The 23694-nt window shown below is 46.1% G+C and overlaps 1 long non-coding RNA gene across 9 annotated transcripts in view; it reads left to right on the top strand.

Moving 5' to 3' along the window:
• The first annotated feature begins 692 nt into the window (after positions 1-692).
• The window catches only part of LOC144340872 (uncharacterized), a 55101-nt gene continuing 32099 nt past the window's right edge, over positions 693-23694 (top strand). For 3 of the 9 annotated variants that reach the window (XR_013417375.1, XR_013417373.1, XR_013417370.1), the window contains exons 1-5: positions 693-813; positions 2874-2927; positions 3006-3178; positions 4019-4129; positions 15427-22404. This is a non-coding gene — a long non-coding RNA (uncharacterized LOC144340872). The remainder of the gene's footprint in view (positions 814-2873; positions 2928-3005; positions 3179-4018; positions 4130-15426; positions 22405-23694) is intronic. The other 6 variants (XR_013417371.1, XR_013417376.1, XR_013417374.1 and 3 more) reach the window with 3 other exon arrangements.

Genomic DNA, 23694 nt, shown 5'->3' with positions numbered 1-23694 from the left:
TAGCTGGGATTACAGGCATGTGCCACCTGTATACACCACGCCTGGCTAATTTTGTATTTTTAGTAGAGATGGAGTTTCTCCATGTTGGTCAGGTTGGTCTCGAACTCCTGGGACTCAAGCAATCCTCCTGTTTTGACCTCCCAAAGTTCTAGGATAACAGGTGTGAGCCACCACATCTGGCCTGCAATGCTTTTTTTGGCCAAATATAAGTTAGCTATATTAAATGAGACTAATAGTGATGTTTAATGATACGAAATAAGACCTGGGTAATATAAACCACCTTTTATGTGATTATTAATATTTTTTATGGTAGGCTGTATGTGTACAATGATAGAAATGAGGTTCAAAAGCCAAGCAGGTATGCCTGGGATAAGTCATAGCCTTTTGTTAGCTTTATGCCACTAACATTCATTCACAAGGTACATACTATATTCAAGGACAGCACTATGGTCTGAATGTTTGCATCCCTCCAAAATTCACATGTTGAAATCTTCTTTTTTTTCTTTTTCTTTTCTTGTTTTCTTTTTTACAGGTAGCCTTCTGAGCCAGAGTAGGCTCAGAGACTCCCTCATACGTTGAAATCAAATCCCAGTGTTTTGCCTTTAAGAGGTGGGGCCGTTGGATCTTGAGGGCAGAACCCTCGTGAATGGGAATAATCCCGTCATAAAAGAGGCCTGAGGGAGTTTGCTGGTCCCTTTTCTCCTTCAGCCATGTAAGAATGCAGCAAGAAGCTGCCCTGTATGAAGCAGAGGGCCCTCACCAGGCACCGAATCTGGTGGCACCTTGATGTTGAAATTCTCGGCCTTCAGAACTGTGAGCAATAAAATTCTGCACTTTTTTTTTTTCTTTGAGATGGAGTCTTGCTCTGTCATCCAGGCTGGAGTGCAGTCGTGCAATCTCGGCTCACTGCAAACTCCACCTCCCAGGTTCAAACTATTCTCCTGCTTCAGCCTCCAGACTAGCTGGGATTGCAAACTCCACCTCCCAGGTTCAAACTATTATCCTGCTTCAGCCTCCAGATTAGCTGGGATTGCAAACTCCACCTCCCAGGTTCAAACTATTCTCCAGCTTCAGCCTCCAGATTAGCTGGGATTGCAAACTCCACCTCCCAGGTTCAAACTATTCTCCAGCTTCAGCCTCCAGATTAGCTGGGATTGCAAACTCCACCTCCCAGGTTCAAACTATTCTCCTGCTTCAGCCTCCAGAGTAGCTGGGATTACAGGCGCCCGCCACCACCCCCAGCTAATTTTTGTAGTTTTAGTAGAGATGGGGTTTCGTCATGTTGGCCAGGCTGGTCTGAACTCCTGATCTCAAGAGATCTGTCTGCCTCAGGCTCCCAAAGTGCTGGGATTATAGGGGTGATCCACCGCGGCCGGCCACATTCTGCTTTTTATAAATTACCCAGTCCGAGGTATTTTGTTATAGCAACCCAAATGGACTAAGACAATGTATTTAGACTGGAGGGCATGGGGTTTGGGTTTAGATATTTGAAACCGCAGAGAGATGGGCTATGCCTCGCCTTCGTCTACAGGGCTAGGACAGGTTCTGAGGAGTGTCTTCAGTGTCAGCTGGATGATGCAGTATTCAAACAGAACACAGAAAATGGAATTCCTTAACTCTTGCTTTGCTTCTGTCTTCTCAAAAAAGAACATTTTTCAAGTCAAAAGAACAAATCAAACCTATAAGGAGATTGTATGAGAATATTTTCATAGTAAAGAACATGGAAAGACTGTGGAGGTGATTGAGAAATCTTTTGGATGATATCTAGGAATCATGAAAAACAACAGAGCCAGCGAGATGGGAAAATGTAATTCTAATTTTCAAAAAAAAAAAAAAAGAAGGTGGATTCTATGACCTGTAGACCAGTAAGCTTGAGATTGATTCTCGGTGGGGGTCTTGAAGAGAATGCTAGAAGGTGGTTTCCAAGCTCTTAGAAACCAGGAGGCAGTGATTATAAAGAGTCAGCCCCATGTCACTAAAAGCAAATTGTGTTAGCCTGAATCCATCTCCTTTTGATAGGATTACTCCACTGGCAAACTTAGAGATACAAGATCGATATGGTCCCGCTACATGTCAGAAAGGAAACTGACATAGTTGCTTGGGGACCCTGGGGATAAGGTAGAGAGGCAGAGTGTCACTCGCAGTTTTTAGATCACAAAGAACAGAAACAAATTCTAGTGAGTCTGAACAGAAAAGGGATTTTATTCAAGGATATAGGGAAGTTTACCAGCTCTTCAGAAGGGCCAGACAATCAGGCTCGGATATCCTAAATCTGATATGTGATTTATGGATTTTTGGATGCACAGCCGCATCCACAATCACAGCCCTGGTCTTTGGAGGGCACGACAGCTTGTCCACATCGGCACGAACACCATGGTTTGCCCTGCTGACACCCTAACACTAACCCTGGTGTCCTGAAAAGGGTATAAAGCGGTCCCCATCCTCTGCCAGAACAGAGTCCTTAGAGTCCCAACGTTTTTGCCTCTCCAACTCCTGAGTCAAAGTTCAGCCCGATGCCTCTGTTTGGTGGAGCCCAGATCACATGCCCACACCTTAGCTATGGAGGGAGCTGGGAAAGCTAGGTGCTGACATGTTTCACTTCTCATAGGAGGAGGTGGTCTCTGCCTTCTGGCAGACTCACAAAGTAGGTAATTCTCCCACACAGAAAGGGGGGTCAGATGATAAGCTGCCGTAAAGAGTGGCTAATGTTGTCCTCACAGGGGTTGAGGGATAGGCTAATTGTCCTCACAGGAGTTGAGGGATAGGCTAATGTTGTCCTCACAGGGGTTGAGGGATAGGGTAATTGGTTGGTTTTTAACGGGTTGAAGGATCATAGCCAAAGCTTGCTAATTAATTGATTCTTTTTCATCCAGAGGACTGTTTTTATTGGAATACCACAGGACTCTGCATTTTCGTGCCACATGAAGGTTTGTTGTTGTTGTTGTGTGTGTTTTTTTTAATCAGTGGCCTGGCTAAAGACCAAAAATAAACTTTTGTATTTGCAGGTGACACAGAGCATGAGTGGAATACTAATACATTCAAGGGCAAAATCAGAACGCCAGAAGATCTCTAAAAGTCTGAATGAATCAGCGCATATTACAAGATAAAGTCCATAATGGTAAATGGAAGGCTCTGGTCTTGATCTATAAAATCCAGCCACTCAAATATGTAGTTGCTGGTAAGAAAAAAAGCCATAATTTAATGTGGTTGCCAAGAAAGCTCATTAAATCCTCGGCTGCATTAATAGATGTGCGGTATTTACAACAAATTCTTCTGCCTCATTCTGCACCGGAGAGACCACAGCTGAGCCCTGTGCCAAGCTGTGTGCACCGCAGTTTTCAAAGGGCTCGACAAGTTGGAGGCTGTTCAGAGGGGAGCAGCAGGGTGGTAAACACTCTCAGCCCCTGGGTAGAGGAAGAATGATACCACCACAGGAGCTTGGCGGTGAAGAAGGGCCACGGGGGAAGCGATGAGATAGTGGCCCTGATTAGCTACAGAGCTTTCACATGGAAGATGGGTGCAATTTATTCCACGGGGTATCAAGGCATGAAATTAGGTACAATCGATGTAAATTACAGGGAATCTTCAATTTAAGAAAGGGTTTCCATTGGAGCAACCCCAAAATGGATGAGTCTGTGTTGGGAGGGAGCAAGTTACCTCCCTGTCACTGAAGACGTTCAGATTCGAGACTGGATGGCCAGCAGCCAGGGGTGCTGTCAAGGGGCCTCAAGCTATGTTTAGTTGAAATGAACTTTCAGCCTTAAGGGTCTTTTTTTTAAATGAAAACATAAAGCATTACAAAGGAGAGAGAGGCCAGGTGTGGTGGCATCTGCCAATGGTCTCAGCTACTCGGGAGGTGAGATGGGAGGATCTTTTGAGCCCAGAAGATAGAGGCTGCAGTGAACCGTGACTGCACCACTGCCTGGGTGACAGAGTGAGACCCTGTCTCTAATGTTAAAAACCATAGAGACATTTAATTTAACAGAGTTTAATTGAGCAAAAAACGATTTGTGAACAGGGCAGCCCCTGGACCAGAAGCTCCAGCTTAGGCACATGGTGGAGGAAGATTTATGGACCGAAAAAGGAAAGGGATGTACGGGAAGCAGAAGTGAAGCACAGAAAGAGCCAGGTTGGTTACGGCTTGATGATTGCTTTATTTGTTCATGGTTTGAAGAACTGCCTGTCTTTGCCCGGAACTCGGTGATTGACACAAGGGTAGGCAGCCGTCTACGCACTCAGTCAGGTGACAGTTCACTATGCACGAGCAGAGCTTTAGGCAGAACGTAAACTATAAAGGAGGCAGCTTTAAGATCAACTTAATTTTATACTACATAAATTTTTTTAAATTTAAAAACATTTTTAAAGGTAATATAATGTGGCTCTAATGTGCATGTGAAGATTTAAACTACATTTTTAGTTTTTTTTTAAAAAAGGAAGTTTTGTGGCCATGAGGATGCTGACAAAGATTGCTTGGGATGCACACAGGCAGCTGCAAAGCCTGGGAGGAGGGGTGCTGCCAGGCCGGGCTCTCCACTGGCCACAGCCAGAATCTTCCTGGGCCTGTTTGGTTTGGCCTCTGTGAGCGTGGGCCACAATCACGGGGAAATAAATTGCTAGGAAGTCAATTCCTCTCTGAAGGAAGGACTCCAAACAGAGCCGAGGCTGCTGGCTGCCCACACAAGCCAACAAGCTATTCCCTGGGGGCAACCACTAAGCTCTAACCAGACAACCGGTAATCTCTTATTCATTCTCTATTGAATTCTTGGGCTACACTCAATTTATAATAGAACTTAAAGAATGTCCTCATTTTACCTACAGGGTTTGTAATGTTTTTATTTCAATTCCTCGTGAATCATTATAGTCATGGATAGCTGGAACCGCAGCTTCCCTGTAGACAGGGGAGAGGGGAACAAGTGAAATTATTCCAGAGAAAGCAAACAGGGACGTTTAGCTCCAGGGCACGTGGAGAGCCACAGTCTGAGTCTCTCACCTGCATACCAGGAGATACATAATTCAGAGGCCTAACAAAGGGAGGCGGAGTAGTCAAACTGGTTGAACACCTGGTCCGCTGTAGCCAGCTAAACAGGGCTGGTGTCTGTGAGGTGTTCCTAATCATTGTGGATGACATTTAAAGAGAACACTCGTAGCAAATGTTGCATTAGAATTTTCTGCTTCCAAGATACCAGTCAGAGTCGGCGGGGAGAGAAATCAGGGAAAGAACAGATACCCTACTACTTATCATATTGCCTTACAGTATACATCATGAAAGTAATTATGATTTTCCTTTTGAGATGGAGTATCGCTCTCTCTCCCAGGCTGGAGTGCAGTGGCATGATCTCAGCTCACTGCAACCTCCACCTCCTGGATTCAAGTGATTCTCCTGCCTCAGCCTCCTGAGTAGCTGGGACTACAGGCACCTGCCACCACGCTTGCCTAATTTTTGTATTTTTGGTAGAGAGAGGGTTTCATCACGTTGGCCAGGCTAGTCTCAAACTCCTGACCTCAGGTGATCCACCTGCCTCAGCCTCCCAAAGTGTTGGGATTACAGGTGTGAGCCACCACACATGGCCTAAGTATGATTTTTAAGATGACAACAGGGCTATCAATGTTCATGTCTTTGTGTCCTCTATGAGATCGATGTATCTCTTGCCTGAACGCTTCCCCAGATTAGATTTCTGGAAGCTCAAAGTAGTGCTGATCGCTGTCTAGTCCTGGTCTTGCAATCACACCCCACCAAATGTAGGCAAACTGTCAGTGTACAAGGCTGCCTCTGTGGTGGGAACATTTTGGGAACATAAAAGGAAGGTAGGGATTTCTTTTTTTTTTTTTTTGAGACGGAGTCTCACTTCGTCACCCAGGCTGGAGTGCAGTGGCACGATCTTGGCTCACTGCAACCTCCACCTCCTGGGTTCAAGTTTTTCCTGCCTTAGCCTTCTGAGTAGCTGGGACTACACGCGCCCACCACCATGCCCAGCTAATTTTTGTATTTTTAATAGAGATGGGGTTTCACCATGTTGGCCAGGATGGTCTTGATCTCTTGACCTTGTGATCCACCTGCCTCGGCCTCCCAAAGTGCTGGGATTACAGGCGTGAGTCACTGCACCCAACCTGAGGGCAGGGATTTCTAATGTGTAGTGGGTTTCAAGTTTACAGTGACATCTCAGAGGTGCAAAAATGAAACATTATTTCTCTATAACTGTAATCAATTTACTTACGAAGTAGTGGACAACTCTTAATCTTGGCACTTTAGGATCATTGACACCCTTCTGGTTTCAAAGCTTTTTAAGGATAATTCCTCAGTCAATCCAGGATTTTAATTCCATCAGGGCCACGCTCCCTCATCTCCCCCTCTGGATGAGCTCCAGGTCTGTCCCATGCTTCCTATTCTCTGGCCCACCTTGACCTTGGAGACATCTTGTTGCCTTGGTGGTAGGTGTCAGTCTTGGTCACTGTTGCCTTCACCATTGACCCAGTTGGTCAACCGCTCTAAGGCAGCAAGAGGAGAGGTGGCTGCTCCCTGCCGGCCAGGCCCCATCACTGCAGTGGCGGTGCTGCTCTGGCCAAGGCTTCATTCTCTGCCACCTTCCTCGCCCTCACCAGGTGCTATGGGCTCTTCCCCTGATTTCCCCACACAGGAAGGAAGTGGGGGAGACTCAGGTGGGGCGGTTCTTGGAGGCCCATTTTCAGTCCAGGTCTGCCCTTCCCGCCTTTCCACTCTGCGTCTCTCCCCTCTCATGTTCTTGTGGTGCTAGAGGCAAGGGTTTTAGAGCAAACGAGGGCCAAGTCCCTTCTGCCCTTACCCCTGTACGCTCTGTCCCCTGCCAGTGAAATGTCAGCTAAGGAGGCAGAGCCACCGCCCCCTCGGGAAGAAGCACACCTCTATCTGTGTCTCTTACAACTCCTCTCCTCCCCCATATCTGCTCCCCAGTTCCCTGGGTGCTGAGCCAGGAAAGCTTTTATTGCCCCCCACCCCCCACCCCCCACCCCCCGCCGATAACCTTTTGCAGTCCCAGGAAAGCTGTGTTTTTAATGCTTATCTTAAAAAAAAATTTTTTTTTTTGAGACAGAGTCTCATTCTGTTGCCCAGGTTGGAGTGCAGTGGTGCAAACTTGGCTCACTGCAACCTCCACCTCCCAGGTTCACGCCATTCTCCTGCCTCAGCCTCCTGAGTCGCTGGGACTACAGGTGCCCGCCACCACGCCTGGCTAATTTTTTGTATTTTTAGTAGAGACGGGGTTTCACTGTGTTAGGCAGGATGATCTCCTGACCTCGTGATCTGCCCACCTCTGCCTCCCAAAGTGCTGGGATTACAGGTGTGAGCCACCGTGCCTGGCCAAAAAATTTTTTTGTTTAAGGAATAGGGTCTTGCTATGCTCAGGCTGGCCTCGATCTCCTGGGCTCAAGCAATCCTCCTGCCTCAGCCTCCTGAGTAGCTGCGAATACAGATGTGTGCCACCATACCCGGACAGGAAAGCAATTTGTATTACTTTCTTTTGTGGTGGAGAAATGGCCTTGTGCCATGACCTGCATCCTTAGAGCAGGGCGTCCAATACCTTGGCTTTCCTGGGCCACATTGCAAGAAGAATCATCTTGGGCCACATATAAAATATTCTAACACTAAATGATAGCTAATTAGCTTTTTAAAAAAATCAAAAAGTCTCATAATGTTTTAAGAAAGTTTATGAATTTGTGTTGGGCTGCATTCAAAGCCATCCTGGCTGCAGATTGGACAAACTTGCTTTACCCTAACACCTATAAATGCTATGCTCTGTCCTCCAAGCTTTTACATCATCTTGCTCATTTATGCCTAGAGTTCCATTATTGGAACGCTAAGCATGTGGGAGTTATTTATATCCTACTGCTCAAGGCATTGCTAAGGTCTGATTTTTCAAATTAAAAAATTGCCACCTCAGCCATAAATGGGTTAAAACTAAGCCATTTTGAAATTCAGAACAAAACTACCTCTCTCTCACGTGACTAGCTCTTTCAAGCGACTGTGGCTTCGGATGTTGTGAATTATCCATCTGCTTTGTTCTCACTGTTTTCACTTTCTCCTTAAGTAATGAATGCCACTGAGCCAATGGGGGCAGAGTAAATAACTCTGAAGAAAAAGAACCTCAGTTTAAAATTTTAAAATATTATTTTTAATTTTTGATAACTCATATGCCTTCACTCCAAGTAAATGAAGATCAAAATATGTGAATAAAAGTCAAGATGACAGGCCGGGTGTGATGGCTCACGTCTGTATTCCCAGCACTTTGGGAGGCTGAAGCAGGCGGATCCTGAGGTCAGGAGTTCAAGACCAGCCTGACCGACGTAGTTGAACCCCCTCTCTACTAAAAATACAAAAATTAGCCAGGTATGGTGGCGCACACCTGTAGTCCCAGCTACTCATGAGGCTGAGGCAGGAGAATCACTTGAACTCGGGAGGCAGAGGTTGCAGTGAGCCGAGACCATGCCATTGCACTCCAGCCTGGGTGACCAAAAAAAAAAAAAAATTCAAGATGACATCAATCTACTTTGTCCCAATCGTGGTGTAGCTTGAGTAAGGAAAAGCAGATGCCCTCGTTATAGGTCAAAGTCTCTCACCAATGTTGTTCATGTTTCTGTTTTTAAATCATCCACAAAGAAAATCTCACGTAGGTCACACTGTCCTCACTGAAATCTAGTGGAGCCCCAAACCATCTGTATTCCTGTTTTCACCTATAAGAACTGATAGATTTTTTTTGAAGGGCAGGGGGAAGGGATCTTGCTCTGTTGCCTAGGCAGGAGGAGTGCAGAGGTGTGATCATAGCTTACTGCAGCCTTGACCTCTTGGGCCCTGGCGATCCTCCCACCTCAGCCTCTTTAGTAGCTGGGACTACAGGTATGCACCACCATACCCAGCTAATTTTTTGTATTTTCAGTAGAGACAGGGTTTTGCCATGTTGCCCAGGCTGGTCTTGAACCCCAAGCCTCAAAGGATCCGCCCACCTCGGCCTCCTAAAGTGCTGGGATTACAGGCATGAGCCACCTCATCTGGCAGAACTAATTTTTTTTTTTTTTTTTTTTGAGATGAAGTTTCGCTCTTGTTACCCAGGCTGGAGTGCAGTGGGGCGATCTCAGTTCATTGCAACCTCTGCCTCGCAGGTTCAAGTTATTCTCCTCAGCCTCCCGAGTAGCTGGGATTACCAGTGTGCACCATCATGCCTGGCTAATTTTTGTATTTTTAGTAGAGATGGGGTTTTGCCATTTTGGCCAGGCTGATCTCAAACTCGTGACCTCACGTGATCCACCCGCCTTGGCCTCCCAAAGTGCTGGTATTACCGTGAGCCACCGCACCTGGCCCAGTGGAAATGATGTTTAATGAGGCAGAGGGAGCAGCATTTGAATCACAGACATTTCGTGTATACTGTTTTCAACAGTTTACCACATGCTGCAGGGGCAGAGGTGGATCCGGGTTTTGGAAGGCCTGAAGCTCACAGAGTCTGGGTACCCTTTCTAAGTAGAAGAATACAGAGTTATGTAGATAAAATTAGTTATCACACAATGAGTAAAGAATTTACAGCAAATCACATTATCAAAAGCTAACAAACCACACAAAATCACAAAACTCCAAAAAATACATCATATTTTATTAATTAACCAGTTGCTATACTTTTTTTTTTTTTTTTTTTTTTTTGAGACAGAGTCTTGCTCTGTCACCCAGACTGGAGTGCAGTGGCGCGATCTCGTCTCACTGCTACCTCTGCCTCCCAGGTTCAAGCAATTCTCCAACCTCAGCCTCCTGAGTAGCTGGGACTACAGGCACGTGCCACCATGCCCAGCTAAGTTTTGGATTTTTTTAGTAGAGACAGGGTTTTGCCACGTTGGCCAGTCTGGTCTCGAACTCCTGACCTCAGTTGATCCGCCCGCCTTGGCCTCCCAGAGTGCTGGGATTATAGGCGTGAGCCACTGTGCCTCGCCCACTTGTTAAACTTCTACCGTACTCCCTCACTCCTTATATTTTTTTGGCTGTGTATTCTTACCTGACCTTTTGAGAAAAAACAATTTTATAATTTCATTTTCTCTAAAGAGAATAGAATCATTCAGTTTTTCCTCTGGCATGGTTGATTGGAATGTACTTATATATAGTTTGAAATTTTTGTTTGGTAATGTCATTTAAAATTTTCTTTTCTTTTCTTTTTTTTTTTTGAGACCAAGTCTCACTCTGTTGCCCAGGCTGGAGTGCGGTGGCATGATCTCGGCTCACTGCAACCTCCACCTCTTAGGTTCCAGTGGTTCCCCTATGTTAGCCTCCCAAGAAGCTGGGATAATAGATGTGTGCCACGACACCTGGCTAATTTTTGTATTTTTAGTAGAGATGGGGGTTTCACCATGTTGGCCAAGCTGGTCTCGAACTCCTGACCTCAGGTGATCGCCCACCTCGGCCTCCCAAAGTGTTGGGATTACAGTGTGAGCCACTGCACCCGGCCTGTCATTTAAAATTCTATCTAAGGTTGTTGTTAAATTTGGCATAACCTCTATCAAGTTCTCTTGATATACATACAAGTTATAAAATTGGAAAGAATATTCCCCCAGACTGGTTTCTGGCTCCAAACTGTGTTTTATGTTCATGAGACACATACTTGTGGTGCCAGAAGCCACAGCACGCATTTATATCGTTATGCAAATTTTGGCCTGCACCTTCATGTCCTGATGCCCAGCGAGTTGGCACGGCCGGGGGAGGGGAATGTTTTCCTGGAAGCTATTCCTACATCAGGATGAGTAGCAATAACTTCAACTCTGCACAGACACATCTGCAAATCAGATGACTGTGTTTTACCAAGTCCAACTAAATGTATCCCTAACTCAACTTGCCGTTAGCCGGTTCCCCAAAATGCTCACAGCCACTTCTAGGACCCATGACACAAGGGGTGTCAGAGCAATGCAAATGGTCTTGATCCCCTAAAGTTACAATTTCTTACTTTTAGAAATTTTATATATAAACACACACACACGCCGGGCGCGGTGGCTCAAGCCTGTAATCCCAGCACTTTGGGAGGCGGAGACGGGCGGATCACGAGGTCAGGAGTTCGAGACCATCCTGGCTAACACGGTGAAACCCCGTCTCTACTAAAAAAAAAAAAAAAATACAAAAAGCTAGCCGGGCAAGGTGGCTGGCGCCTGTAGTCCCAGCTACTCGGGAGGCTGAGGCAGGAGAATGGCGTAAACCCGGGAGGCGGAGCTTGCAGTGAGCTGAGATCCGGCCACCGCACTCCAGCCCGGGCGACAGGCGAGACTCCGTCTCAAAAAAAATAAATAAATAAATAAATAAATAAATAAACACACACACACACACACACACACACACAGCTAAGGGTCCTTGTAAGGCCTTGGAAGGAGCCCGTGCAAATGAGGGATTCTGAAGCTTCAACCCCATTAGCTTCACTGCGCAGACATAGCTGATGGGGTGGGAGGATGCTGAGCAAAGCCAGAAATCAGGTTCTTGCTGAGAAGACCAGCACAAAAGACCACAGTGCCACAGTCTGCAGTCCAGTGACTTGCTGACTGTGTCACTTGAAGGAGAGATGCGGGTGGGATAAATAAAGCCCTGCATGGCAGCTCAGAGAGAGCCGGGGGGATTTTCTGCAGGGCCCGGTACCCACAGTTACATCGCCCTCTTGGTACCGCCTCATCATGATGAGTTTCAAGAGAGAATTAAACAATGTCTCTCCTCTCTCAACGTTTTGAATGCTAGAGTTGTGATTTTTGTTAGCGTCCTGTTTTTGTTATTACTGTTTCTAATTCAGATGGCTGATCAAACTCAGTGTTTTCTGATGCATCTGTGAACAAAGATTACACTTAGATAATGTCTAAAATGCAGTGTCAGCTGAGTGCAGTGACTCACGCCTGTAATCTCAGCACTTAGGGAGGCCAAGGCAGGAGGATTGCTTGAGCCAAGAAGTTTGAGACCAATCTGAGCCATATTGTGGGGCCCCATCTCCACAAAAAATTTAAAAATTAGCCTGCAGTCCCAGCTATTTGGGAGGCTGAGGTGGGATGATCCTTTGAGCCAAGGAGGTTGAGGCTGCAGTGAGCCATGATCATGCCACTGCACTCCAGCCTGGGTGACAGAGTGAGACCCTGTCTCAAAAAAATTAAAATAATAAAGCAAAATAAAATAAAATGCAGTGACACTTCCACCCTCCTATGCTGGAGTTTGGTGGGGGAGCACATTGATTTAGATGCCACAAAAGCAGCATTTAGCTGTGGAATCACAGTTGTTACCCATTTGGGCATATTTTACTCTGCCTGGAAAAGTTAATGTGTTTCACGGTTGCTACTAGGGGAGGACGCAGGTCCTGGGAGATCCTGGTTCAACAATGACTGTCTTATGTAACAGAGTCATTCTCTTTATGACCACCTTAGGAACCACTAAGGAACAAAATAAGAAATACACAGAACTGATTGTGAAACTGCCCTTTCTCCCTGCGATTCAGAGGGGAAAAAGATAAAGCCACACAGCCCTGGGGCCTCTTGCTTAAGAACGCATCTCAGTTTAACTGCCAAGGCCATTATGATAACAAAAGTCAGTATGGAGGCGTGAACATCAGGGGCTATTCAAGGACACTTCTCTGATCACTGCCATGTCTATCTGCTGTGATCAGGACTATTTTATAAACACCCTTCCTACCCCATGCAATCAGAATTTTAGGGACGATGCTTCAGTAATGATCTTTTTTTCCTCCTTCCTCCCTATTTTCTCTTTCCTCTGAATAGCTGCCAAAGTAACTAGAGTCATATAATTTTAGAGCTGGAAGCTCAGGGAGAGAGGCTTGGATCCTGAGGACCCAAGCACGGGAGGGACCTGAAAAAATGTGAGCAGTGCTCCGTTGTTGATCCCACACATTTACTTAATATGAGCTGGTGTGGGCGGAGGGTTATGTTGGAAAGGCTGCAGCTTTCTGTGCCCCACATACGTGAGATAAAACCTGGGGAAAGGGGAAAATCTGGGAGTGTTGGTTTAAATTAGAAAGGCTCTGGTTTTTATTTGATACTAAACAAATCATGTAGTTTACAAGTCCTGTGACAGTCTAAGAGTTAACCAGCAGTTTTTAACATGCTACACAGGGTCTGCAAAACACAGCCGCCAAGATGGGGGCTTTGGAAAATATGAGACATCTGTAAATAATAATCTTTGGGTACTTCACCTGTGGTTGCTTCTTTATATTACTTCTGTGTATGTGTTTGTGTGTGTGTTTGTATGTGTGTTTGTGTATGTGTGTGTGTGTATGTGTGTATGTGTGTGTGTATGTGTGTGTTTGTGTGTGTGTGTGTGTGTGTTTGTATGTGTGTGTATGTGTGTTTGTGTGTGTGTTTGTGTGTGTGTGTGTATGTGTGTGTGTTTGTATGTGTATGTGTGTTTGTGTGTGTGTTTGTATGTGTGTATGTGTGTGTGTTTGTGTGTGTGTATGTGTGTGTTTGTATGTGTGTGTGTGTATGTGTGTGTTTGTGTGTGTGTGTATGTGTGTATGTGTGTGTTTGTGTGTGTGTGTGTGTGTGTGTTTGTGTGTATGTGTGTGTTTGTGTGTGTGTGTGTATGTGTGTGTTTGTATGTGTGTGTGTGTGTTTTGAGACAGGGTCTCTTGTCAGCCAGGCTGCAGTGCAGTGGCGCGATCTCGGTTCACTGCAACCTCCACCTCCTGGGTTCAAGCAATTCTCCTGCCTCAACCTCCCAAGTAGCTGGGATTACAGGCACTTGCCACAATGCATGGCTAATTTTTGTATTTTTAGTAGAGATGGAGTTTCGCCATGTTGGCCAGGCTGGTCTTGAACTCCTGACCTCAGGTGATCCGCCCGCCTTGGCATCCCAAAGTGCTAGGATTACAGGCATGAGCCACCACGCCTGGCATATATTACTTTGTTCTAAAATTAATTTAGGTCTGGCATCCTCTTTTTGTCCCTCAAATGTTATTTTACCAAAACATATATTATTGGGACAAGAGGCAAATTGCATGGCCAAGTTGAATGACGTTATTCTCCACTGTGACAGCTTTTGTTTTTAACTCTAGAATTTGTACATATGGCTTTGGAAACCTCATCCAATACTAAGTAATGAACATACATGAGGATATTACGTATTTTTCAAGCTGCAAGCCCAAGATTTCAAACGCTTTGGTTTATCGCAGAGAACACATCTCTCAAATTGTCCTCAATGAGCGCTGTGGGAGGTACATTCATTCCCCGCTAACCCAGGCAGACTGTATAAATTTTTTCAGAGGGAAGACAGGTGGGGGAGAAGTGGGGATGGTTAATGGGTACAAAAAATATATATATATAGAAAGAATGAATAAGACCTAATATTTGATAGCACAGCAGGGTAACTATAGTCAATAATAATTTAATTGCACATTTAAAAATAATGAAAAGAGTATAACTGGATTGTTTATAACATAAAGGATAAATGCTTAAGGGGACAGATGCCTCGCTTTCCATGAGGTGATTATTATGCATTGCTTGCTTGTATCAAAGTATCTCATGCACCACATAAATATATACCCACAGAAATTAAACATTCACAATGTAATCTTTTTAATTTTTGATTTTTTTTTTTTTTTTTGAGACAGGCATGGTCTTGGCTCACTGCAACCTCTGCCTCCTGGGTTCAAGCAATCCTAGTGCCTCAGCCTCCGGAATAGCTGGGATTACAGGTGTGTGGCACCACGCCAGCTAATTTTTGTATTTTTAGTAGAGACAGGGTTTCGCCATGTTGGCCAGGCTGAACTCCTGACCTCAGGTGATCTGCCTGTCTTGGCCTCCCAAAGTGCTGAGATTACAGGCGTGAGGCCCTGCGCCTGGACAGCAAGTTTAAAAAAAAAATGGTTCAGAGGGAACCCATTTCCTCTTCTGCTACACAAATAGCCAGGCCTGACTTGCGCTGTTTCTGTCCCCCCAAGAAACAAGCAACAACATCACAAGAAGATATTTCTGTTTGTCTTAACGATCAACATAGATCTGTATGGCTGATTTTGTGCCAGCAACAGGCTTCAGTCACAACAACATGAGATTCTAGGCCTTTTTGCCTGCCATGCTGGACACAGACTGGGCCATAGAGAATAGAAGAACCCGTGTGTTCTGAGTTGTCTGTGAAGAAACATACACGGGGAGAGGGGTAGATATGAGTTACTGGAAGGGTGGAGATGTGTTGGGAATTCTCCAGCGTTCCTTAATTAGACAACTCAGTGATGTTCTTTGGAGCCCAAGACCCCAGGAGGCACTCTGAGTCCCGTGATCTCAGGAAGCTAAAAATGAGGGCAAGAGTCAGTATGGCTTTAAAAATCTCTGATCACTCATCCCCCAGAATGAAATCTGGGACTCAAAAGCTCTGATGGAAATGAAGCAGACTTTAGGAGGTCTGCTTTCGGGGGTGCTCCAAGAGCTCAATGTGAATGTTATTTGTTCCAGAAAGTCCTGGCAACTTGGTGCAGCAAATTTGATCAGCACCATACGTACGACCCGTCTCAGGAACGGTGCCATGCATGTGACTAGGACTGCAAAGCAGCTTGTGTTTGTGGGGGAAATGACAGGCACAGGAAGGAAAAGCTGAGAACACTGAAACTGTTCCTAATCGTGCAGTGGGGAAAAGCGGGCAACTGCCGCGCAGAGGGGCACGTTGGCTGGAAGAGGGGATTGATCGGCAGCGCTGGCGGGAACAGCACAGGCTTGTCGTGTGATCTGACAGAAAAGGCAGCAATCTGGAGGCTCCCCAGATCAGAGAAGAGACATCAAGCCCCAGGAGAAATGGATTTCATTTCTCCCCACCCATCAGCTGGGTGGGAAGCCCGAAGGAGCCTTGCATGGAACTGTGGGAAGGGCTCCTCCGACGCAGAGGGGATGAACTGGAAGCAAGATGCTGACTGTTTCCAAAGGCTTGACAGTCAGAGGCAGGCGTGCTTCAGCCTACTGAGATACTTTACCCAAGAGGATTTCCACTTAGGTTCTGGCTTGAAAGAAATATTCGCTCCCAAATTTCCTCCCATCGAGAGTGCTTCTCCCTACAGAAGGCTAAGGCTCCCAGGTTGTTCCTGGGCACACATTTCTCTCAGGTAGGCTGACTAGTATGTTTAAACTGAAAAGCCGATTTACTGGAAGATTGCTGTCACCCCCCCACACCTACCATGTCGCTGGTATGGCCGGTGTTTAACAGACAGTGGTGTTTCCAGTGTGGGCCTGAATGAAAGAAGAAATAAAAAGAGAGGTGCGCCAGAAGCGGTGGTTCACGCCTGTAATCCCAGTGCTTTGGGAGGCCGAGGCAGCAGACCACTTGAGGTCAGGAGTTCAAGACCAGCCTGGTCAACATGGTGAAACCCTGTCCCTACTAAAAATACAAAAATTAGCCGGGTGTGGTGGCATGTGCCTGTGGTCCCAGCTACTCAGGAGGCTGAGACAGGAGAATGCTTGAACCCAGGAGGCGGAGGTTGCAGTGAGCCAAGATTGCACCACTGCACTCCAGTCTGGGCAACAGAGTGAGACCGTGTCAAACAAAACAAAACAAACAAAAAAGAGGAGGCTGGGTGCAGTGGCTTACACCTGTAATTCCAGCACTTTGGGAGGCCGAGGTGGGCAGATCACCTGAGGATGGGAGTTCGAGACCAGCCTAACCAACATGGAGAAACCACGTCTCTACTAAAAATACAAAATCAGCCAGGCATGGTGGCACATGCCTGTAATCCCAGCTACTCAGAAGACTGAGGCAGGAGAATCGCTTGAACCTGAGAGGCGGAGGTTGTGGTGAGCTGAGATCGTACCATTGCACTCCAGCCGGGGCAACAAGAGCAAAACTCTGTCTCAAAAAAAAAAAAAAAAAAAAAAAAAGTTTCTCAGCTTTGGGAAATGCTGAATTTTCCAGCATGCCTTTGCTCTGAAAAGCACTATGATATAAAGTAACATAGGAACCTTGTCCTTGGAACCAAGCCTAAGCTCGGGGACATGATGTGGGGGTGACATAAAGGAGGCTCCTCTGTCACTGTGCTTGGGTTACAAGTAATTCTCGACATGGGAGCATGTTGACTTCTAACCATCGGTGGCAAAGCTGTGACTTCCCAAACTGGCGGCTGACCTCAAGAGAACTATGATAGACATTGTGGGACCACAGCCTGAAAAAGAATGGCTATCTCCCTCTCTATCCCATGACCTCTAATGGCCAGGTCACCACCATGGCCTTTTGTCCCTGGAGAGGGACAGGAACTTTGGAAAGTGGGGTCGCTCTATTGCTTCCACAGGTCATCTTCCCAGACTTGCCTGAGCCTCAGAATCTCAGTCTTCTGCTCTGTTTTGCACATCTTTTTTGAAAGGTTTTTTTAAAAGTACAAACTGCTGTACAGAAGAATATACAGAAAATAATTTTTGAAAATAATATAACAGATATCTAAGTATCCACCACCCAGATTGGACAGATATTAACGTTTTGTCCCATCTAGATCAGATATTATTTCTTTATTTATTGTTTGTTTATTTTTGAGACGGACTGTCGCTCTGTTGCCAGGCTGGAGTGCAGTGGCGTGATCTCAGCTCACCGCAACCTCCACCTCCCGGGTTCAAGCGATTCTCCTGCCTCAGCCTCCCAAGTAGCTGGGACTAGAGGCATGTACCACCATGCCCAGCTAACTTTTGTATTTTTAGTGGAGACAGGGTTTCACCATGTTGGCCAGGTTGGTCTCGATCTCTTGACCTTGTGATCTGCCCGCCTCAGCCTTCCACAGTGCTGGGATTACAGGCATGAGCCACCTCACCCAGCCTATTTTTAATTTTTTTAGGACAAGGTCTTGCTCTGTCACCCAGGCTGGAGTGCAGTGGCACGATCTTGGCTCACTGTGGCCTTGACCTTCCACGTACAAGCGATCCTCCCATCTCAGCCTCCTGCGTAGCTGGGACTACAGGAGCACGCTACCACACTTGACTGATTAAAAAATGTTTTCTTTCTGCAGAGACAGGGTCTTACTATGTTGCCCAGGCTGGTCTTGAACTCCTGGGCTCAAGTGATCCCCCTGCCTCCAGCTCCCAAAGTAATGGGATTACAGGCATAAGCCACCACGCCCAGCCTATATCAGATTTTTTAAAAATTGCAGATAGAATTAAAAACTTGCATATCTATTTTTAGTAGAGGGAAAACCTAAATAAGTTTATTTCCAGTAAGTTGCTGACTCTACACAACAACTTCCTTTCAGTCTTCAGATCATGGAAACTTTGTGGATTTATGGACAGCACTCAAGCCCCAGAGATCTGCCCCAAACAGAAAGATTGCCAACAAAATGTTTGTCCTAATACTTGAACAAATTTTCCTCAAATTTACATTGTGTATTTTTCTCCACCAGTTTGCTAAATGTCCACAAGGTTAATATCCACCCAGCCAAATGAAAAGATCATTGGGATCAGGTGCGGTGGCTCACAGCTGTTATCTTGTTCCAGCTACTTGGGGAGGCTGAGGTGGGAAGATCTCTCCACCCTGGGAAATCGAGGCCGCAGTGAGCTATGCTCACGCCATTGCACTCCAGCCTGGCCAACAGACAAGAGCCTGCTCTAAAAAATCAAAATAAAAATAATAAAAGGGCAGTGGGTCTCCAAAGGTAACAGGTGTGAAATACACCTAAGCCTATCAGAATTTTGCCCCATGAAATAAGGATTACTCAATATTTCTGGAAACTCAAGCAACTCTTTAAACAATGTTTACAATTTTTCAATGTCCACATCAGCCAAACCCACGGAAAGCTAAGCATTAATTCACCTACTGTAGGGGAGGCTGGACTATTTAAGGCATCTCTCCTGAATTCTAGTCCTGAATTTCCAATGCAACTCATGTCCACTAGAATGTTCTGTGAATGTTTCAAGCTTGAAACGCCTGCAGTCAAACTTGTTTTCTTTCCATCCAATTATATTCTCTTTCCAATGTCCCCCTTTTTTCATTAAAGGCACCACTATTCTTCCAGCCACCCTGATTCACAGGCTCAGAGCCGGCCTCAATTTCCTTGTCTCCTTCGTCTTCCACATCCAATTATTCACTAAATCCTGTTGAATCTTTTCTCAAAGCATTTCTTGCATCTGTGTATTCCGTTCCACTCCCACTGCCACCTTTCAAGTGGGGTATTTTCCGCCTGTGTGGTTCGGCTCCTGCAGCAGATTCTGCCTCTCCCCTTTCTCCTTTCAATGCATTATCAGTATCAGATGAATCTGCTGAAAGAAGCACTGTGTGCCATCCTGCTCAACAGAATTCAGTGATTTCCAGGTGGCTTACCAAATAACAGCTTTTAAAAATATCCAGAACCTTCAGTGATTTTCACGATCTTTATATGCCTAGCTTCCTAGACACATCCCTTATTAGGATCCCACTGAAACCTCTGCCCTAGGCACGTGGCACTACTGGCTCGCTAATTCTCTGATTCCTGTTCGATTATTTCTTTGGCCTAAGTCTTCCTTCTCCTCCTTCATGACATGAACCAATCTTCATGGTGCTTAATATGAACCAGATCATCTGGTGGGCTTGTAATACAACAGTGAACAAGACAGAAACAACCCCGGCCTCTATATACTCCTTACAACCTAGTGGAGAAAACAAAAGATGAATAGGCAGTTGGCATGCCAGGCTGTGCAGGAAGAACTGTGACAAGGAAAGACAAGGCCGAGGTGGGCAGATCACTTGAGGTCAGGAGTTCAAGACTGGCCTGGCCAACATGGTGAAACCCTGTCTCTACGAACAAACAAAAAAATTAGCTGGGTGTGGTGGTGGGCGCCTGTAGTCATAGCTACTCGGGAGGTTGAGGTGGGAGAATCTCTTGAACCCAGGAGGTGGAGATTGCAGTGAGCTGAGATTGTGCCACTGCACTCCAGCCTAGGTGGCAGAATGAGCAGAATGAGACTCTGTCTCAAAAAAAAAAAAAAAAAAAGACAGACAGACAAGGACCCCAGAGCCAGGCACGGGGATTCAGAGCAGGCTTTTCAGAGGAAGGCACACGCAAGTTATTATCCGTTCTTCATGATGGCTAGCGAGGTGAAGGAGAGGGAGAAGGGGCAGAAAAGAACTCTACAGCAGAGAGAATCATCCTGCTCAGCCCCTATCCGTCCTTTAATGCCCACCTCAAATGCCTTTTTTTTTTTTTTTTTGAGATGGAGTCTCGCTTTGTCACCCAGGCTGGAGTGCAGTGGCACCATCTCGGCTCACTACAACCTCCGCTTCCTGGGTTCAAGCGATTCTCCTGCCTCAGTCTCCTGAGTAGCTGGGATTACAGGTGCCCATCATCATGCCCGGCTAATTTTTGTAATTTTTAGCACAGACAGGGTTTCACCATGTTGGCCAGGCTGGTCTTGAACTCCTGACCTTAGGTGACCCGGCTGCCTGGGCCTCTCAAAGTGTTGGGATTACAGGCTTGAGCCACTGCGACCAGCCTCAAATGCCTTCTTGACCAGACCAGTGGTACTGTGAGAACACAGACTTAAAGTCATCCAGAGCCAAATCCTAACCCTGCCTCTACTACATGATAGTTGTGTACATGACCATGCAAAATTTGCTAATTCTTATTACGAGTCAATCTCTTAATCTGTAAAAATACTCTTTTTTTTTTTTTTTTTTTAACAGGGTCTCCCTCAGTTGCTCGGGCTGGAGTGCAGTGGCACGATCACAGCTCACTGCAGCCTCGACTTCCTGGGCCCAAGCTATCCTTCTGCCTTAGCCTCCTGAGTAGCTAGGACTACAGGCGTGCGCCACTATACCAAGCTAATTAAAAGACAATTTTTTTTTGTAGGGACAGGGTCTCACTATGTTGCCCAGGCTGGTCTCGAACCTCTGGGCTCAAGCGATCTTCCTACCTTAGCCTCCCAAAGTGCTGGGATTACAGGCATGAGCCACTGTGCCCAGCCGAAGTACTCTTATATTACAGAGTGTATTCATTCAATAAATATTAAGCACAAGAACCACATACTCTTCTCGGTGATAAGGATACACTTTAGGATAGAAATCCTGGCTCTTATGGTGTTTACATTCTAGTAAGGAAAAGGTGACAGTAAATAAGATAAATATGTACATTATGGAGTATATTGGAGGGCGATGGATTCTATGGGAAAAATACATCAGAGAAGGGAGATAGAGAGTAGGGGAGAATTGAAACTTTATTCATTTGTTTATTATTTAACTCATTCATTTATTCCAACAAATAGTATTGAAGGTCTGCTACATGCCACGCCCTGTTCTAGGCCCTGGGCATATAGCAGGTAACAACGGACAATAATCTTTGCCTTTATGGAGCTTACATTCTGACGGGAAGGAGAGACAAGAAGCAAAATAAAAATAGAAAAATATGGAGATGTAGCCAGGAGCAGTGGCTCATGCCTGTAATCCCAGCACTTTGGGAGGCTGAGGCAGGCGGATCACCTGAGGTCAGGAGTTTGAGACCAGCCTGGCCAACATGGTGAAACCCCCATCTCTACTAAAAATACAAAAATTAGTCAGGTGTGGTGGCACAATGCCTGCAATCCCAGCTACTCAGGAGGCTGAGGCAGGAGAATCACTTGAACCCAGCAGGCAGAGATTGCAATGGGCTGAGATTGTGTCATTGCACTCCGGCCTGGGCAACAGAGCAAGACTCCATCTCAAAAAAAAAAAAAAACCTGGTGCAGTGGCTCACACCTGTAATCCCAGAACTTTGGGAGGCTGAGGTGGGTGGATCTTGAGGTCAGGAGTTTGAGACCAGCCTGGCCAACATGGTGAGACCCCAACTGTACTAAACATACAAAAATTAGCTGGGCATGGTGGCACACACCTGTAGTTCCAGCTACTCAGGAAGCTGAGGCAGGAGAATCGCTTGAACCTGGGAGGCAGAGGTTGCGGTGAGCCAAGAATGCACCACTGCACTCCATCCTGGGCGACAAGGGTGAAACTCCGTCTCAAAAAATAAAATAAAATGAATAAAAATTAAGAAAAAGAAAAATATGGAGATGTTAATGTAAAATAGAAAGATGGATAGGAAAAATAGATGAGTTCCAACATTCAACAGGGAGGCCAGCTAACCCGACTGAGAAAGCAGTAGTTATGAAAAGGTATGGCAGGATCTAGGCCAGCCATGTGAACAAATGGAGGAAGAGAATTCCGGGAACAGCAAGTGCAAAGATGCCACAGTGGGACTGCGTGGTGTGGGCGGGAGGAGCGAGTGAGGCGAGAGCAGAAAGAGGCAGATAGGGGAGGGCGAGGCAGGTCAGGGCCCTGTGGGTTATTGTAAGGACTTTGGCTTTTACTTGGAGAGACAAGGAAACCTAGTTTGGAGTAGAGGAGCGGCCCGATCTGATTTGTATTTTAACAAGATCATGCTGGTGCTGTGTCAAGAATAGTCAAGAAGGCGGACCAGGGCAGACGCTGGCAGGGCAGCTGGGAGACCACCGCAATCACCCAGACAAGGGGTAAGGTGGGTGTGGACAAGCGTGATGGCAACAGAGGACGGGGAGCTGGCAGGGTTCTGGATATATTTTAAAGGCAGGGCTAACAGGACTTGTGGTGATCAGATACGGGGTGCAGAAGAACTAAATTGATTCCATTTTTGGCTTGAGCAACTGGGAGAATGAAATAGCTCTTTACTGAGGCGGGGAAGACTCTGGGAGGAAAAGGTTGGGGGAACTATTAGGAGTCCAGCTTTTGATGCATTGAGTTTGCTTTAGGGTGATCCCACAAAGTTTCACTGCAAAGGAGATGGTTCAGTAAAGACTTGAAGGAAATGAGGAGCAGAACTTGGGAAGATTAAATGAGAGGGTGTTTGAGAGGGCACTTCGCACGGTGCAGTGCCGGCCGGCTCAGGCGCCGTTAATTCCATTCCCTCATCCATAACAATCTGCTTCCGCTCCAGGGGGCAGGGGCTGCGAAGCATCAGTTCATTACTGGAACATCCTCGCTCTAGCGGGTAGGCTGTACCTTGTGCATTGTAGTTGCCAAACTCCATGTGCTGAATGCACGAGAGAAAGGAGTAAGCTATAATCAGTAAAGGAAACTGTTCCAACCGGCTTCCCTTTCTCCTTCCCTTCCAAAAAAGAGGTTTTAGCCAAGATGCTCTTGCGTCTGGGTGAGGGGAATTGGAGGTCTGAATCCTCTGTCTTATGGTGAACACAGTGTGGGGGTTCTCTGAGTGTAGAGCCACCTGCAGCCCAATAAGCAGGGATAGTGGTAAAATATGAATTCCTGGACCATTTCCCAGACCTTCTCATTCTGAATTGTTAGGGGAGAAGCGGGGATCTTTCTTTTACAGACACATGCAGTGCTTCCTTGGAAACTAAAGTTTAAGAACTACTGACACTAGGGAAGATGGCCCTTCATTGACATTGCTCCTCGGAGGCAGATCGTTTCCAGTCATGATGTGGTGAATTACAGCCGCTCTGCAATTTTGTGAATAATGTGTGCTCATCACCTAATCAAACCTCTTCGGTGGAGGTAGAACCTGGCTGGCTCACATCCCCACTCACATTGTCAGGTGATTGCTTTAGCAAAAGGCCTTCTGCCAAATACCTCTTGGTTGAACTTTGCAGCTTGAGGAGAGAAGTATGCGTGAACACATAAATGCCAAATCTCTTATTATTCTGGGTTTTCAAACAATGAATATGATTCCACCCCACATTCTTGAGAAAGGGCAGCACACCTATCTCACTCTCAGCTATGATGAAGCAAGAAACTCAGTTTCTTCACATTGTTCGGTGATACTGTAC

The sequence above is a fragment of the Macaca mulatta genome, chromosome 5 (genome assembly GCF_049350105.2).
Source record: "Macaca mulatta isolate MMU2019108-1 chromosome 5, T2T-MMU8v2.0, whole genome shotgun sequence".
NCBI lineage: Eukaryota > Metazoa > Chordata > Mammalia > Primates > Cercopithecidae > Macaca > Macaca mulatta.
Note: the sequence above shows the minus strand (reverse complement) of the source record. Positions and strands in the feature narration are given on the sequence as shown.